Source organism: Somniosus microcephalus, chromosome 3 (assembly GCF_052327205.1).
Source record: "Somniosus microcephalus isolate GS21.2 chromosome 3, FLI_Smic_1.0, whole genome shotgun sequence".
NCBI lineage: Eukaryota > Metazoa > Chordata > Chondrichthyes > Squaliformes > Somniosidae > Somniosus > Somniosus microcephalus.
Window position 1 is genome coordinate 347,219,272 of NC_140989.1, and position 19,241 is coordinate 347,238,512.

Sequence of the window (19,241 nt, forward strand, 5' to 3'; positions counted from 1 at the left end):
CCAATGAACTTGCAAGATTCTTCCTTACCAAAGCTGGTGGTATGTGTCCAGCTTCCTGTTGAGCACTTCCACCATTTCCAAGGTGTACAGTAGTGTTGGGAGGACAATAGGGTTGTGCAATCTCATTGTAGTGCGTAGATGAATCTTCCTACTCTTCCAGACATTTGACAAACGAGAAAATGATCCACTGGCTTTGCCGATTCTTGCCTTCACTTCTCTGGTGAGCCGACCATTCACAGGCATTATACTTTTTTAAATTAATTCACGGGATGTGGGTGTCGCTGGCAAGTGGGGCATTTATTGCCCATCCCTATACAACTGAGAGGCTTGCTAGGCCATTTCAGACGGCAGTTAAGAGTCAACCACATTGCTGTGGGTCTGGAGTCACAGATAGGCCAGACCAGGTAAGGACAGCAGATTTCCTTCCCTAAAGGACATCAGTGAACAAGATGGGTTTTTACGATAATCCGGTAGTTTCATGGTCACCATTACTGATACTAGCTTTTCATTCCAGATTTATTTAATTTGCTGAATTTAAATTCCCTAGCTGCCATGATTGGTTTTGAACTCATGACTTCAGGGCCGCGATTTTGCCGGCGCTCAGCGGACCCGATTGGTGGCGGGTCAGCTGTGAAATTTAAAATGATTGACAGTGGGTCGGGAACCCGCTGTCAAAACACGCAAACCTGCATTTCCTGATGTCGGGTCTGTCGGTGCTTGTTTACAGCCACTTAACAATGCTTTTTTTCCCAGCTTTTTGAATTTGTTAGGTCGTCCACCAGTTTCCCGCTGTGCCTAGACCTCATCTGTGAAGTTGAGGCGGGAGGTCACTGGCCATTGAATCAGCTGTTGAGTTGACAACTTCAAATATCAAGTCAAAGCTACCAGCTGATTGAGAAATGTCCCCTTAACTACTAACTTCCCTAAACTGCATTTCCACTACAAATTCAGAATGCTGCAAGTCTTTACACAAGTTGCCATCCAGTGTGACCTCATTACCACTCCCACCATTGACAGATTGCTTCTGTCATCTCTACTTCACCTGCCATCTATTCCATCAACATATGTGCCCTTTATACTGTCTCACCTTGGTCCTCAGAGTCCCACCACGATCAGCACCAACACCAGTATCACCAGGCACACCAGATGCACCAACAACCACACCAACCTTCTCCGCAATCACCTGATGCTGCACAGGACAGAGGGCATCAGCACCTGAACACATTGCTGCCTGGGACGCCAGGGATCGCCTCACCATGGCCACATTTATTTCACTTGATGCTGTACACCCTGGCTGCCACATGGTGCGCCAGGTTGGCACCACCCCACGCCAACAACATAAAGCATCCCTACAATGCCAAAGCCATTGATTTCAAACTCATCAGCATTGCGGGGGTACCATTATGTCTCACCATTCACTGCAACTCACTAAGCCATTTCCAAAGGTGCACACAAATCTGTCCAAGAACGCAAAGTGTTGAAAATAAAGATTTCAATGTTTGACGCCACATTAACAGAAACTTCACATGAACATTGGCTAAAACACACAAGCGCCTACCCTTGTGTGTTGTTAGTTGCTATGATTGGACTAGGATGAGGGTGAGTGTGAGGGGTGGCTAGTGAGGTGGGGAAGTGATAATGTACATAGAGGGGAATGGGTGGAGGTGCAAGGTAAGTTGGTGTGAGTAAGGATGTGCAGGAGTAGGGTAGGGAAGGCAGAGTGATGGGGATGTGATGAGTGGCACAGCAGGATGAGATTGAGTCTGGCTTTGCAGTAATGTTTCGTGATCTACTGAGATCATTGAAAGGTTTGTTCCATTGCAGCCTGGACCTCCTGACGACATTGCTGCTTGTGTCCTCCTCTGCAATGTGCAACCAGGCTGCGTTGGTCTCCTGGGGAGGTCTCTTCTGCCCATTGGAAAGAAAGAGAACCTCCCTGCATCTGTGACTCCCTCCATAAGCATATGAAGGGAGTCATGGGAGAGCAAGGGTGCAGCTGTGCACCTCTGTGCAGTGCTCGTCAGTGTTTGCAGCACCTCACTGCTGTAGAACACTAATAGCACAAATGTCAAAGTGAATTTGCACATGGTCCCTTTAAGGAAACCGGCTGATGACGCGTCATCAAATTACATCATCAGACCCGCTTCCTTCAATTGGGCGGGAAACTCTCTGGGCGGGCTTAAGCAGTCCAATCAGGGGAAAGTAATGTCGGAGGCTAGGATGGAGCCAGCAGCGAGGCCGCAACCCGTCACCGACGTCGCCCACCCCGGATCTGCCGAGGTAGGGAAAATCGCGGCCCAGATCATTAATCCAGGCCTCTGGATTACTAGTCCAGTAACATAACCACTATGCTACCGTACCCGTCCAAACAGATAAAGTCATGAACCCTTTTGCACTCTTCTCCATCGGTCACGCACCCTCCAGTGTAGACAGCATTATCTCCTACCTCCATGGTCTTGATATTCTGTGTACTGATACAAAGTCCCATTTTGATAGCTTCTGCTTTTAGATTCCCAAAGAATCTTTTCATTCTAGCCAAGTTGGTATTGAGTCTGCTGCCACGCCCTGGATACTGCAGCCCTCCAGCTAGGCCTAAACACTGCTGCTGGAGAGAAATAGCGCCAGGAAGGATGCAGAGGGCCCGTGAGCGAGCGCAGCGCTTCTCTGCCCATGATTTAAAGGTGCTGGTTAGGGCTTTGGAGAAGAGAAGCCATATCTTGTTCCCGGACAGTGGCAAGAAGCCTCCCAAGAGGGTGTACAGGAGAGCCTGGAGGGAAATCGCCCAGAGGGTCACAGCCAACAGCGATGTCCCCAGGACTGGTGTCCAATGCCGGAAAAAGTTTAACGACCTCACTCGGATTGTCAGGGTGAGTACCCTTTCCAGTGTCCTCCTCATCCTTGCATGTGCACCTCACATTATGGGCAAAGGGACCTCAAAGGCCTAATGGCCAGCCCTCATCCAGCAGCTATGGCACTGGCATGAACATCAATTGCACTTTCTGCACTTTACACACTGGCCAAGCTATTCGACCATGGGAGGCAGTGCACACAACAACAGGGCACCACACTGGCCAAGCTATTCGACCATGGGAGGCAGTGCACACAACAACAGGGCACCACACTGTACTTAGAGGCCGTCCTTTCTCTTGCAGGCCAAGCTGGCCCAGAATCTGAAGAGCCGGACTGTCACCGGGGGAGGCCGTGCCCAGTTCCAGCAGCTCAGTGACCTGGAGGAGCGCGTGGGTCGAGTCATGGGTGCCCGGGTGATTGGCCCCGTTGCAATTGGAGATGCCGACCCTGTGCTGGGCCCCAATGGTAAGGACATGACCGTTTGGACCTCTCTCGTTCCCCTTGCGCTTCAGATCTACATCCTTTGCCACTGTCCGACCAATGCGCAGAATGCCACCACTCATGCCTCCCTCGCTGACGCCCTGTCCTCACTCTAAAGCTACTCTTGTGCCTTCCTGCTTTCAGCTGGTGAGGAGGAGGTCCCTGAAGCTGCGAGTGTCAGTCCCTCGGAAGAGGAGGACGAGTAGGAGCAAGAGGAAGGCGGCACATCGGGGGAACCCTCATCCGCGCCAGGGGATGGCAATGGAGGGGACATGTCTTCCCTGGAGGAGAGCCAGGGGGAAGTGTTGCAGGGGGGTGTAGCTCCTGTGCCCAGTGGCGTCCAGCCACGCGGGAAGGGTCGGGCAGCTCGGCTGCCTTCTCCCCAGAGGGGGGAAGTGTTGCAGGGGAGTGTAGCTCCTGGGCCCAGTGGCGTGCAGCCATGCGGGAAGGGTCGGGCAGCTCGGCGGCCTTCTCCCCAGAGGGAGAGTCCGGCCTCCAGTCCGGAGACAGTCCTCGCCCAGGAGGTGCGCCTCCTTGATCAAATGTCCGCGGACTCGGATCGTCGGCACACCGAGTTCATGGGGGTTGTGGCACGGTTGCCTGAGGCCATTGAGTCCCTGGCTCATAGTGTGTCCGATTTCGGGGCCTCACAGGCCAGGGGTTTCGAACAACTCGCGGCAGCACAGGCCAGGGGTCTCGAACAATTCGGGGCATCACAGGACGCGAGTTGGGCACAATTCGGGGCATCACAGGACGCGAGTTGGGCCGAATTCGGGGCATCACAGGACGCGAGTCGGGCCGAATTCAGGGCAGCACAGGACGCGAGTCGGGACGACTTCAGGGCAGCACAGGCAGCGAGTGGACAGTTGATCAGTGGTGCCGTGCAGTCACTGGCTGGTCTGATGCGGGCACAGACCAAGGCACTGCTGCCACACTCGCTGTGTCACGCATGCATCGCCAGGGCACCCGCCGCGCTGCTGCAGCACAGCGGTCTGGCCTTCACCAGATTGCTGCGCTTGCTGCAGTGCCAGCCCGGCCGAGTGCCAGTGTCTCTGGCGACCAGCGAGTGCCTGGCATCAGCCAGCTTGCCCCCATTGCTGCAGCTGCCACTGCCACTCCCCCAGCAAAGCTGCGACGAGCTGCTGGAGAGACTGATGCTGCCCAGCCACAGCTGCAGCAGTCAGCAGCCGGCCCCTCGAGGGCCAGAGCTCGTCTAGGCCGACCCCCAAGGGCATCTGCCGTCACGCAATGTGCCCCTCAGGAGCCTTCCCCCAGCCTTGCAACACCCACAGGGCCCAGGTTGAGGTGGAGCAGCAGGTTGGCCAGGGGCCGGAAAAGGCTGGACAAGGACTCGCCCTCTCGGCACACAAAGTAGAATGTGTTGGCAAATGTTTTTTTATATGGGGGTGCTTGTGCTGTCTATGGGGGGGGGTTCTTTTGGTAAGGCCGAGGATGAAGGCCATTTGGATGGACAAGTTTTGTTATTCCTCCCCAGGTTGTGGGAGTGAGATATGTTTTTGACTGTTTTTTGGGGGTGTTGTCTGTTTTTGGGTTTCATGTGGGAAGGGCCCTGAGTTTGTTCAATAAAGCTTTTTCTTTATTCAGCTTGTCCATGTGTGATGTTTCAAGTGGTTGTTGCGTTAACCGGCTGAGGGCTTGCGGAGCGGCTGCATTCATGTGCCTTCATTGCCACAAGCCATTCCCTGACAGGGGGCCTAGAAGTGTCGTTCAATAAGCCGCCGACGGACAGCCCTTGGACCTTGTGGCTCCCTCCTGGGCTGGTACTCCTCCTCCTCCTCCTCCTCATGGTCCTCCTGCTTGTCCTCCTGAGGTGGTGGTCCAACGTGAGGTGGCAGTGCCTGAGTCCTGCGGATAGCCAGGTTGTGCAGCATGCAGCAAACGACGACGAACTGGGAGACTCTATCCGGCGAATACTGCAGAGATCCGCCGGAGCGATCCAGGCAGCGGAACCGTTGCTTGAGGACGCCAATCGTTTGCTCTATGATGTTCCTTGTGGCTTGATGGCTTTCGTTGTATGCCTCCTCAGCAGGGGTCCTGGGCGCGCGGAGCGGGGTCATGAGCCATGTACACAAAGGATAGCCTTTGTCCCCGATAAGCCATCCTCTTGGGGGAGGCTGTGCCTGGAACATGTCAGCCACAGTAGTCTGGCGCAGGATAAATGCATCGTGGCTGCTGCCTGGAAAGTGGGCATTGACAGCTAGGATGCGCTGCCTGTGGTCACACACCAGCTGTACATTGAGGGAATGGTAGCCCTTCCGGTTGCGGTAATCCTCGGCATTGTCGATAGGTGCCCGCAAAGCCACATGCGTGCAGTCAATGGCGCCCTGCACCATGGGGAAGTCGGCGATCCTTGCAAATCCGACTGCACACTGCTCCTGCCTCTCTAGGGTCATGGGGAAGGAGATGAATTGGTGTCTCCTTGTGAAAAGGGCATCGGTGACCTGCCGGATGCAGCGATGCACGGCGAACTGGGAGATGTTAGCTATGTCCCCAGCAGCTTGGAAGGAGCCGCTTGCATAAAAGTTCAGAGCCACCGTGACCTTCACTTCCACCGACAGAGACGTCCTGCACATCAGCTGTGGACGCAGATCTCTGTGAAGCAGCTGGCAGATCTCTGCAACCACCTCCCTTCTGAAGCGCAGCCTCTTAACACACTGCGCGGCAGTCATGGTGAGATAGGACACCTGCTGGCGGTATTCCCTGAGTGGGTAAGGCCTACGTTGCCGACGCCTGATGGCCCCTCTGCGTCTAGGCATGGCTGCCCCTCTCACACAGCGTCTGCGAGCCCTTCGCACATAATGCTGGAACTGAGGGTTGGAACCCCATGCAGCCCCCATAATATACTTGCAAACAGTGAAATCACAATGAGTCAAATTTCCAAGCTCTGGCCAGAAGCCAAAAATACCTCTCCTATGTTGGCCTAAATCAGTAAGGTCTCTTCCTTGGTCTCTGTCCAGAAATCCGTTGCACTAAAGTCATTGCAGCAAAATGGCTGGCCTTTATAGTTCAGTCTAAGTGCCCTTTAATTAGCGCTCCCCGAGGCCCGCAGGGCCTTTGCTGCGTTCCACTTCACAGTTCTTAACAGCGCCACGCCCACATTGGGCGGGCGCCACTGAAGTTCCGGTTTGGGGCGCACAAACGGCGTTGCACGACGAAATGACGTCATAAGTTGCGCGCGCAGCTGAGCACGCGCAAACACTTTGCGCCGGCGCTAAATGTCTACTGAAGTTGGGCGTAGGCGCAGATCGTTCTGCGCCCGGCCGCTAAGTGCCTAGCGCTCGAGATCTACTCCTCTTATGGCGCTAACGGCTGGCGAACGCAACTGAATTTCTAGGCCTGGGACTGGAACATGAACAGGAAGGTAGTGACAAGGAGAGAAACAAAATGATTTAGAAACATTAACCTGAACAGGGATAGAGAGAAGGAAGGAAAGAGATTGGAATGCAGGAATGCAAATAGGGGTGGGGTCGTGGGGGCAGCATTGGGCAGAGTGTAATAGAGATAAGGATAGTGGGAAGGATAGAGAAGGATGGTGAGGAATAGAAATAAGAATAGAGAGAGGGACAGGAAAAAGGACAGAATGGAATATGAGCAGGGAAGCAGGATAGCAGCAGAGGGTGGTAAGGGTGTGAAGGAATGAGCTGTACCTATTCAGAAAAATACACCATCCTATGAACAGAATTCTGACTTTATTAAAACATGACATACTGGGCTTGAAAATCTAAAAGCCTCAACGGTGAAAAGTTGTAAACACCATACAGGCTTTTGAGATAAGAATCAGTTGTTGACACTGAAACAATAGCCCTATTGAAGCAGCAGGTTGGAGCTTCCAGAAAGTCTGAGCTTTGGAAAGAACACAATAAGATATACCCAGTTAAATTGTTTTAAACCAACACTTTGTAAACAGGCACATGAAAGAGCACAATGGTACAATGTTAAGGTGTCATAAACCAACACTTCGGGAACCAGAAACACAGAACATTAAAGAAACATATGCCTTCACAAATATGACATCAAATGAAACAATGAGACACAAAGTCTGTAATACAACCAACTAAGGTAGCTAGGAAGACAATCATGTACTCGGTTGAAGTGTTTTTAATTTACATGTTGTAAAAGATACAAACAGAAGGCTTTGTAAATATGACATCAATAGATGCACCAAGCAATCACGTGGTTTTTGTGTTGAACTTGGAACACTTAGGAGACACGAAGTCTGCTTACAACCAGCTAAGGTGACTTAAGAATTGAATAGAAGGTCTTCGTAAAAATGGCATCAAATAGAACCACTGCTGTCATATTGTCTTTGTGATAAGTTTTGAACACCTACACAGCAGACAGAATTCTGCAAGCTAACAGCTGAATTGACAGTAAGAATAGAAAGAAGTCAACAGAAAAATGACTAGAAATAATTAGCTTACATCAGCAGAAAACTTCAAAGGATATACCACTGAAAAAAGGGTATAAAATATAAAACATTCAAATAGGAAGACAGAAGTTGCTGGAAGGGGCAAAGCGATTCTCGGCTTCAGAACCACTCTGTAAGCCTACAACTCTTTGAGTCTCGGGTAATCAAAGGTATTTGATTTTTGTGTATATCCTGGATTAAGAATAAGTAGAAATGTAAAAATGTAACGAAGTTAAGATTTGAGAATAAGGATCTCTGATGATAAGAATTGTAAGCTATTTGTTTTTGGAACTGTTAAAGTTGTGATTGACTCACCAGCTGTTAACTGCATGTCGGTTCTTTAATAAATCTATATATTTTTAGAATTGTCTCACATAGTACTTCTGTATCAAACTCGCGAACTCAATCTCTGTACACTCGTTGGTGAGGAGATGCAGAATTATGGGGGAGTTTTCCGGACCCTCATAATACCCGGAAGGTTACAGTATAGTTAAACTTATTAAAAGTGCTATCTGGAGGATGGTAACATCTTCAGGTCGTTCCTTTCCTTTAGGGAGAGATAGTCTGGACCTTTAGACCCAATTAAGCATCTATAGGATTCGGCTATCTCTAACTTTAGTTGAAGGTGAACGTCTGGGGAATACGCCTGATCCGGGGTAGCCCGAAAAGGGCTAGGACTAGTAATTATCCCTTCAAGAAAGAACATGAACAAGAATAGGAGGGAGAGGAAAGAAAAGGACAGGAATATAGGGGAGACAAAGAGGAACAGAGATAAAGTGAAAACGAAGGATGAATAGGGAAAGGTACAGAGATCGAGAGAGGGACAGAGTGTGATATGAATGAAGGTGAACAGGGATTGAGTGAGGAAGGAGGAAGAGGCATTTCATTGCAACATGGAAGCTCTGAAGCATCTGAGTAACACCTTGTTAATGACTTTCTCTGTTGTATTTGCAAATCTAGATTTATACTCATTAAGTTAAAGTACAACATTAATTAATAACAATATGAGAGAGTGCTGTCATGGAAGCCGATTTACATTATATATGGTAATGTGTAAGAGAATAATCCAAAAAGGATACTGAAATGGTTCTGATAATTGTAAATGTGCAAATCTCTAATCATGACCAGTTTACATAGTTTACATTCAGGTCAATAAATCTGAGACTGTCAATTCAATTTGCAAACGTGGTCAGGGGGGAATGATAACAGGAAATTGGTCATATTTCTGAGACATAGGCAGCCTTTACAAGAAGCCATATTGTTCAATCTTTCAATGTTAAAAAATACCAAATGTGCTAGAAATGTTCAGGTGATTGACCTTCTTAGACCTTTGTTGAATGAGGAAGATGTGATCAATGAATCTGCTCTTTGTATTTCTGAGCATATTGTTTCTTTGCGATTTCATTTGTAGTCTATGCCACCACGCGGAATCTGGATAAGAGAAGAGATCTCGTGGATACTGCTGACAATGCACTGAGCAAAACACTGGAGATTGCAGCGAAGCTTCAATCCGGGACTGTGTCAACAGTATCCCCAACAGGAAAATCGATATACTCGGTAAGAAAATTCAGCATAAAAAACAATTTTGATGGGGTGTGATAGGGTAGACTTAAAGAAGATGTTTCCACTTGCGGGGAGTCCAAAACTAGGGCTCATAAATATAAGATAGTCACTAGTAAATCCAATGAAGAATTCAGGAGAAACTTCTTTACTCAGAGAGTGGTTCGAATGTGGAATTTGCTACCACATGGAGTGGTTGAGGCGAATAGCATAGATGCACTTAAGGGGAAGCCAAATAAGTATATGAGGGAGAAAGGGTTATGCTGATAGGGTTAGATGAGTAGGGTGGGAGGAGGCTCGTGTGGAGCACAAACACTGGCATAGACCTGTTGGGCCGAATGGCCTGTTTCTGTGCTGAAAATTCTATGTATTTTATTCAAGTTACTGGACAGACATAGAGAATGAGAGACAAAAACAGAAAATGCTGGAAATACTCAGCCGGTCAGGCAGCATCTGTGGAGAGAGAAACAGAGTTAACGTTTCAGGTCGATGACCCTTTCATAGAGAATGAGAGATAGAGAGACTGGCAGATGAAAGAAAAACAAGACAACAACTTGCCTTTAACATAGTAAATGCATTAGATACTTCACAGAGGAAATGGATGAAGCAATAGTCGGAAAGCAATTAGTGGAGGTGATTGAAGGCATGGCTGAAGATACGGCTTTTGGAGTTGGAGAAGAAGTAGCAATGTGCAGAGGTTTAGGGAGAGAGTTCCAGAGTATAATGCTGAGATGGCTGAAGGCTCTGCACTGTTGGTGGAATGGAGAACAGAATGAACACTTAAAAGGTAGAGTTAGAAAAGCAGAGGGTGCAAGGTGGTAGATAGGACTGGGGATGGATGCAGAGATAGGGTGGGGCAAGACCATGGAGAGATTAAAATGAGAACGAAGATTTTGAATTCAGTGCAGGTTGGTAGAAATAGACAGTCATAATAGAAGACAATAGCAAAATACTGCGGATGCTGGAAATCTGAAATAACAACAGAAAATGCTGGAAACACTCAGCAGGTCAGGCAGCATCAAGGAGAGAGAAACACAGTCAACATTTTGGGTCGAGGACCCTTCGTCCGAACTGGAAAAGGTTAGAGAAGAGAGATTTTTAAACAGGGGCAGGGAGGAGGGGAGGAAAGAACAAAGGGAAGGTCTGTGACAAAATAACAACAGAGAATGCTGGAAAAACTCAGCAGGTCAGGCAACATCCGTGGAGAGAAATTTGAGTTGACGTTTCGGTTTGAAACCCTTCTTCAAAACTGGAAAGAAAATAAAAAGATCGAAGGCAAACCTGCGATCGAACAAAAGAAGAAAAGGAGACAATAAAAGGTATGTGAAGCCAGATGAGATGGTAATGGGCCCGTGGAGACAAAAGGCAGCTGAGATTAGGTGTGAAGTGTACTGGCGGGATAAGGACAGCTGTCAGGTGAGAGGGAGAAACAAAAGGAAAGGGGGGGGGGTGGGGAAAAGGGGGACCCAAAACAAAGGGGTGGAAAAAATTAAAAGGAAAAAAGTAATAGAAGCCGAGGTTATGATCTGAAATTATTGAACTCGATATTGAGTCCGGAAGGCTGCAAAGTGCCTAATCGGAAGATGATTTGCTGTTCCTCGAGTTTACGTTGAGCTTCCGTGGAACAATACAAGAGGCCAAGGACGGTGAGGTCCGAGTGGGAATGGAGCGGTGAATTAAAATGACAGGTGACCAGAAGCTCAGGGTCACCCTTACGGACTGAACGGAGGTGTTCCGCAAAGCGGTCACCCATCTGCGTTTGGTCTCCCCAGTGTAGAGGAGACCGCATCGTGAGCAGCGAATACAGTATACTAGATTGCAAGAAGTACACGTGAATCGCTGTTTCACCCGGAAGGGGTGTTTGGGGCCCTGGACAGTGGGAAGGGGGGAGGTATAGGGGCAGGTGTTACATCTCCTGCGCTTGCACGGGAAGGTGCCAGGCGAAGGGGAAGGGCTGTTGGGGGTGATAGAGGAGTGGACTAGGGTGTCTCGGAGGGAGCGGTCCCTACGGAATGCTGAAAGGGGAGGGGAGGGGAAGGGTGGAAGGCAGGAGAGATTGACTGACAAAAGGGATGATGGTGCAAGGCAAAAAGAGAGGTAATGGGACAAGTTAAAAAACAAAAGATGTCTCTAGATGAGGTGTGAATGGCGATGGCAGAATCATCAACAGCTACCATGTGAAAAGACAAGGGGGAAAAAAAAAATATAAGGGTCGAGGTTATAGTCTGAAATTGTTGAACTCGGTGTTAAGTCCAGAAGGCTGTAAAGTGCCTAATCAAGCTTGTGTTGAGCTTCATTGGAACAGTGTAAGAGGCTGAGGATGGAGAGATCAGAGTGGGAGTGGAGCGGAGAATTAAAGTGACAGGCAACCGGAAGCTCAGGGTCATGCTGGTGGACTGAACGGAGGTGTTCCGCAAAGCAGTCACCCAGCAGTCATAATAGAATACAAGGTTTGAAGCTTGGCTTAGGATCCAATAGGACACCAAGGCTATGCACTGTTGCGTACAACCTGTGCAAACAGACAAGATGGGGGATGGAATTATGGGGTTAGATTGTGAAATTTCTGGTGGGAGCCCCTCGAGCCTGTTCTGCCATCATTCAATTAGATCATGGCTGATCTGTGCCTTAACTCCACTTACCTGCCTTGGTTCCATATCTTTTAATAAAAATCTATCAATCTCAGTTTTGACATTTTCAATTGACCCGCAGCCTCAACAGCTTTTTGGGGGAGAGAGTTCCAGATTTCCACTACACTTTGTGTGAAGTACTTCATGACATCACCCCTGAACAGCCGAGCTCTAATTTTAAGGCCATGCCCCCTTGTTCTGGAGTCCTCCCACCAGAGGAAATCGTTTCTCTCTGTCTACCCCATCAACTCCTTTAATCATCTTAAACACCTCAATTAGATCATCGCTTAATCATCTATACGCATGTCTTGCTGCAGTTGTACAGGGCCTTGGTGAGACCGCACCTTGAGTATTGTGTGCAGTTTTGGTCGCCTTATCTGAGGAAGGATATTCTTGCCATGGAGGGAGTGCAACGAAGATTCAGCACACTGATACCTGGGATGGCAGGAATGACGTATGAGGAGAGATTGGGTCGATTGGGCTTATACTCGCTAGAGTTTAGAAGAATGAGAGGGGATCTCATTGAAACTTATAAAATTCTAACAGGACTAGACAGACTAGATGCAGGAAGGCTGTTCCCGATGGTGGGGGAGTCCAGAACCAGGGGTCACAGTCTAAGGATAAGGGGTAAGCCATTTAGGACAGAGATGAGGAGGAATTTCTTCACCCAGAGAGTGGTGAACCTGTGGAATTCTCTACCACAGAAGGTAGTTGAGGCCAATTCATTAAATATATTCAAGAAGGAGTTAGATATATTTCTTAAGGCTAAAGGATCAAGGGATATGGGGAGAAAGCAGGGACAGGGTACTGAATTTGGATGATCAGCCATGATCTCATTAAATGGCGGAACAGGCTTGAGGGGCCGAATGGCCTACTCCTGCTCCTATCTTCTATGTTTCTATGTTTCAAGGGAATACAAGCCTATACTACCTGTCCACATAATTTAACCCTTTTAGCCCCGTTATCATTCTGGATCAGTTTCAGTAGATATGATGCAACCAAAGTGCAATAAGATTCAACTGCTCTAATTATATGACACTACAGGTGTCAATTCAGCACAAAAATTCACAAATTGGCTTTAGAACTGATATCTTAATCGCAAATTCACGCAGTGGACAAAATACTGGATAGTAATTTCAATAGTAAAGTTCCTTTCAATAAATTGGCAAATTTATAAATATGTGGAAATTCTGGGATTATTTAAGAAAAACATGAGGGTATTACCAATGAAAAGGAAAGTCTGGAGTAAACAAAACCATAGTTTGCAGCTGGATGGTAAAGCTACGTGGGTTTTAACCATTGGCCCAGTAATAAAACAGTTTTGATACATTTATTATGGGCAGTTTAGATCACAAGGTGCAGACAGTCACTTTCAGGACCAAAAAATAATGGCAACTGAACATTTTAAAGAGAAAGCGTCTATGAAATAATTCCAGCTAATCCTAACTCTAAAACAAAACTGCAACTCCCGCCAGCCTGCTGCTAACTTAAAACTAGTCTACTATTTTTACTAATCTTAATCCTAACCCTAAAATAAATCTGCTATTCCTGTTAATCCTAATCACTAGTCCTTGCCGTTCAGACTGAAGTCCCCTCAAGGCCCAATTGAGCTGAAGAACAATTCCTTTTCTGAATCTTCGGCTCCCACTGCAGCCACTCTGCCACTGGAGAAGGTAATTGATCCCCATTGGGATCGATAACTTTATTCTAGTAAAGGGAATCAAGCTAGCTCTCAACTCTACCCCAACATACCCCCTCGACATAGGAACCCACGTTCCCCTCACTGGAATTCAAGGGTGCAGTTTAAAGAGGGCGGAATTCCAGCAGAACTGAATTCTAGCCAAAATTGCAGACCCCTGGGCAGAAATCAGACATGCCAAACCAGGAATTTATGAGGCCGTAGAGAGCTTCCTCGGTGGCCAAGTGGGTAAATGCGCCATCAGGTGTAGTAATAAACCATGGAGTCCAGAAGGTCGCTGTTTTGATCATTTACTTGTGCTGAGTTCGCTGATGTCAACTGGGACCGCTCCAATTCCCTAGGCTAGGGAGGAGGAATAAACCATTCAGAGTTCCTATTCCTATCCAGTCCTGCTGTAAGTGAATGTGTAGACGTTGGGTGAGGACATGATTGGGCTTGGTTTTACAGCCTGTTGCCACTCATTATTTAGACTCGCACATGAAAAATGGTCACTTAGGTGAGGTGCGGGAGGGCTCCCTGCACCAGTGAGCATCTTTAAGAGAGAAAGAAAGAAAGTCTTGCATTTATATAGCAACTTTCACAACCTCAGCACGTACCAAAGTGCTTTACAGTCGATTGAAGTACTTTTGAAGTGGAGTTACTGTTGTAATGTAGGAAATGCGGCAGCCAATTTGCACACAGCAAGGACCCACAAACAGCCATGTGATAATGACCAGATAATCTGTTTTTTTAGTGATGTTGGTTGAGGGATAAACATTTGGCCAGGACACCAGGGAGGACTCCCCTGCTCTTCGGATAGTGCCATGGGATCTTTTACGTCCACCTGAGAGGGCAGATGGGGCCTCGGTTTAACGTCTCTTCCGAAAGACGGCACCTCCGACAGTGCAGCACTCCTGCAATACTGTACTGGGAGTGTCAGCCTAGATTTTGTGCTCAAGTCTCTGGAGTTTGGCTTGAACCTGTTGCGTCCGTGTATAATAAGACACAGACTGCGGAGAACGGTACAACAGGTGTTTACTCAACGTGGCTCACACTGCAACTGATCTGTACAGATTACTACTCAGTGCTATATACAGGTGTGGTCACTGCCGGTACTGCAGTATACATGAGCTGTAAAACATAGTTCCCCCCTTAAAGGTATATACATTACAATTCCTCCCCTTTTAGATTAACAGTACCATAACACTCATTTAACAATTAAATATCAACCTAATTACAATTAACACTTTTAACATGCAACATTAGCTGAAAATAGTCTATTTATATATTCAGTCTTTGGGGAGGCTTCCTGATCCTTTCTGGATAGCGCCTTTCCCGAGTGTCTTGCTCTTGGTGCGGAGGCGATTCTGGCCCCCTGTCGTCGGTTGGTTCATCGGCTTCCGATGCTACTGTTTCTGGGGTAGATGCGACCTGTACGTCGGGTTCATCACCAGGTACGTATGGGCGAGGCATGGGGTTGACTTGTTCCTGTGACACTAGGATCTGGTCAGCATGGCGTCTCACGATGCTCTCCCCAACGTCCACTGTGTACATTAGTGGGCCCTGCCGTGTGCATATCGTTCCTGGCTGCCATTTTTCTGTTCGGTAGTCGCGGGCCAAGACTGGTTGCCCTACATTGAAGCTCCTTGTTGGCTTCTCATGGATGTGCTGGAATTGCTTACTCTCAATATCTCTTCGTACGTTTGGTCTGAGCAAATCCAGGCGAGATCTTAACCTTCGGTTAAAGAACATCATGGCTGGGGCCTGGTTGGTGACTGCATGTGTCGCATTCCAGTAGGCGAACAGGAAATTGTCCACCTTGTGCTGCAGCGGAATGTTGTCATTGTACATAGCCTTTATTGCCTTCTTAAAGGTTTGTACGAACCTCTCAGCCAATCCATTTGTGGCTGGATGATACGGGGCGGATGTGTAATGCCTTACCCCATTCTTTTTCAAGAACCTCCGGAACTCTTCGGACACAAACTGTGGTCTGTTGTCGGAGCAAATCTGTTCTGGCAAGCCATTCCTTGCAAAAATGGTCCGTAGGACTGCAATAGTTTTCTCTGTGGTGGTGGAGGGCATTTTGATGACCTCAGGCCATTTCGAGTGCGCACCCACGGCTATTAAAAACATTGAGTCCATGAATGGACCAGCAAAATCAATATGCACCCGTTGCCATGGAGATGAGGGCCACTCCCATGGGTGTAGAGGGGCCTGTGGTGGTGCATTTTGGACTTTCTGGCATCCTGAGCAGCTCTTTGTCAGGTCCTCGATTTGTTTATCGATTCCCGGCCACCACACATAAGCCCTGGCTAGGCTTTTCATTTTTACCCCTCCTAGATGACCCTCATGAAGCTCATTGAGCACTCTATCCCTTAACTTGAGTGGAATTACCACTCAGGATCCACACATCAAGGTCCCCCGGCACACTGACAGCTGTTCTCTCCTTGTTGAGAATGCTGGCAACAGTGAGTCGCCATGTGCTGGCCATCCCTTCACCGTCAAATCATATACCCGAGACAGTGTCAGGTCATTTCGGGTTTCCTTTTCGATACAAGCGTTAGTTACCGGTAGGTATTCAACTATAGTCAAATGGAATATTTCAACAGGATCCACTGCTGGTGCTTCCTCCGCAGTAGGCAGTGGCAGGCGTGATAGCCCATCAGCATTTCCATGCTGTTTCGTGCCCTTATATTCAATCTCATAGTGGTGCGCCCCTAGAAAAAGTGACTATCTTTGTAGTCGTTGCGCAGTCATCACCGGAACGCCCTTCTTCGGATTAAAAATGGAGACAAGAGGCTGGTGATCAGTCAGCAAGGTGAATTTCTGCCCGTGCAGATAGTGATTGAACTTTTTCACTCCCCACACTAGGCTGAGGGCCTCCCTGTCAATCTGGGCGTAGTTACGCTCGGCTGAGGTTAGTGATCGTGACGCAAAGGCTATTGGCCTCTCTGAGCCGTCCGAGAATTTGTGCGACAGCACCGCTCCAATGCCGTAGGGTGACGCATCGCATGCCAACCGAATTGGTAATGCTGGGTTGTAATGGGCCAATACCTCTTTCGATGTGATTAGTGTTTTGCTCTCCTGGAAAGCTCGTCTACATTCGTCACTCCACTTCCATGGCACCCCAGTTTGCAGTAGGGTGTTCAGTGGGCGTAGTATTGTAGACAAATTTGGCAAGAACTTATGGTAGTAGTTTACCAGCCCGAGGAACGACCTCAGTTGTGAAACATTTTCCGGTGCTGGAGCCTTGACTACTGCCTCAATCTTCTCTGGGGACTTATGTAACCCCTCTTTATCGATAACGTGGCCACAATACGAGATCTGTTTTCTAAAAAACTCGCATTTGGGGCGGTTAGCTCGGAGCCCATATTCCTGCAATCTAGTGAGCACCTGCTCCAGGTTGGCAAGGTGATCACTGTCATTTTCGCCCGTGACCAGGATGTCGTCCAAATAACACTGGGTCCCTGGGATCCCTTGCAGGACTTGTTCCATTGCCCTCTGCCAAATAGCCAGAGCTGATGCTACCCCGAATACCAGCCAGTTGTATTGGTAGAGACCTTTATGGGTGTTGATTGTGAGGTATTTTTTTGATGCTTCTTCTCCCTCCATTTGCAGATACGCCTGGGCCAGATCAATCTTAGTGAAGCATTTCCCTCCAGATAGCGAGGCGAAAATATCTTCAATCCGCGGAAGTGGATATTGTACGGTGTGAAGGACCGGGTTTACTGTTACCTTAAAGTCCCCACAGATGCGAACCTTCCTTGGTTCCCCAGGCGTGCTGCTCAACGACTTTTTCATCACAGGGACGATGGGTGTAGCCCACTCGCTCCAGTCTACCTTGGACAGTACACCTGAACGTTCCAGACTCTCCAGCTCTGCTTCGACGGCTGGGCGGATCGCATAAGGTACCGGTCTGGCCTTAAAAAATTTTGGGCTTGTGTTTTCTTCAATTTTAATCGTCGCTGTCATGCCTTTTAGTGTTCCGAGTCCTTGCTGGAACACTTCTTTCGCGTCAGTTAGGATCTTTGACAGTCGCCCAGGTGTGACGTCGTCATCCTTTTTGTCAGCCACAGTCAGTGCCTGTATGGAATGTCAATCCAGTTGTATTTTCCGGATCCATTCACGTCCCAGTAATGGTGGTCCTCCATCTTGCAATACATACAGGTCTAGTTTTGGTGTTTCCTTACCGTTATATATAACGGCCACCCTTATTTTTCCTTTGGGGTAGACTTTTTGCCCCGTGTACGTCTTCAAAATAATTTTTGTGTCTCTCAAGGGTATGTGTGAGAATAGCCGCTCGTAGTCCCGTCGGTTTATGACTGTTAGGGCTGATCCTGTGTCTAATTCCATCTTTACCTGGACTCCTGCTAACTTGAGAGTGACCCAAATGGTTCGGTGATCCTCCGTTGTGATCACATTATGTAGTTTCAGACAACTCAGTTCCCTGCTTTCGGAGTCGTTATCACTCTTTTGTTCGTCTGAACTATTCTCCGTCATCTTATGTACCTTCTTGTACTTTCCTTTGGCAGGTTTCTTATTGCTGGTTTTCTTTCCCGACCTGCAGACTCGTGCTATATGTCCTACTTTTCCACACTGTCTGCACACTTTGTCTTTGAACCAGCAATCATTCTGGTCATGTGTTGTTCTGCCGCAGCGATAGCACTTCTCTGTTCCATATGACATTTCGTTTGTGCCATATTCTTGCGGTCTCTGTTGTATCTCTGCAGCGCCCCGTGCTGCTGCTTCATATGATACCGCAATGCTGAAAGCCTTTTACATAAGAACATAAGAACATAAGAAATAGGAGCAGGAGTAGGCCAATTGGCCCCTCGAGCCTGCTCCGCCATTCAATAAGATCATGGCTGATCTGATCCTAACCGCCAATCCACTATGACAGGACTATCTCCTGAATCTAACAGAATTAGACACACGAAACAGGAGCAGGATCAGGCTACACGGCCCCTGGGCCCGCTCCGCTACCCACAGGGCCATGACCGATCCGAACCTAGACTCATGTCCAAATTCCTGCCCGCTCCCCGTAACCCTTAATTCCCTTTTCTTCTAGGAAACTGTTTATTTCTGTTTTAAATTTATGTAATGATGTGGCTTCGACAGCTTTTTGGGGCAGCATATTCCATGGACCTACCACCCTCTGAGTGAAGTAGTTCCTCCTCATCTCAGTTTTGAAAGAGCAGCCCCTTATTCTCAGACTATGCCCCCTAGTTGTAGTTTCACCCATCATCTGGAACATCCTCCCCGCTTCCACCCGATCCAACCCCTTCACAATCTTATATGTTTCAATAAGATCGCCTCTCATTCTTCTGAACTCCAATGAGTAGAGTCCCAATCTACTCAACCTCTCCTCATATGTCCATCCCCTCATCCCCGGGATCAACTGAGTGAACCTTCTTTGTACTGATTCGAGAGCAAGTATGTCCTTTCTTAAGTATGGACACCAAAACTGTATGCAGTATTCCAGGTGCGGTCTCACCAATACCTTGTACAGCTGAAGCAATACCTCCCTATTTTTATATTCTATCCCCCTAGCAATGAAAGCCAACATTCCATTGGCCTTCTTAATCACTTGCTGCACCTGCATACTAACCTTTTGAGT

At 48.1% G+C, this 19,241-nt stretch overlaps 1 pseudogene; it reads left to right on the plus strand.

Annotated features, from left to right (window-relative positions):
* Positions 1-19,241, plus strand: part of LOC147122320 (retinol dehydrogenase 8-like) — a 67,094-nt pseudogene that overhangs the window by 17,496 nt on the left and 30,357 nt on the right.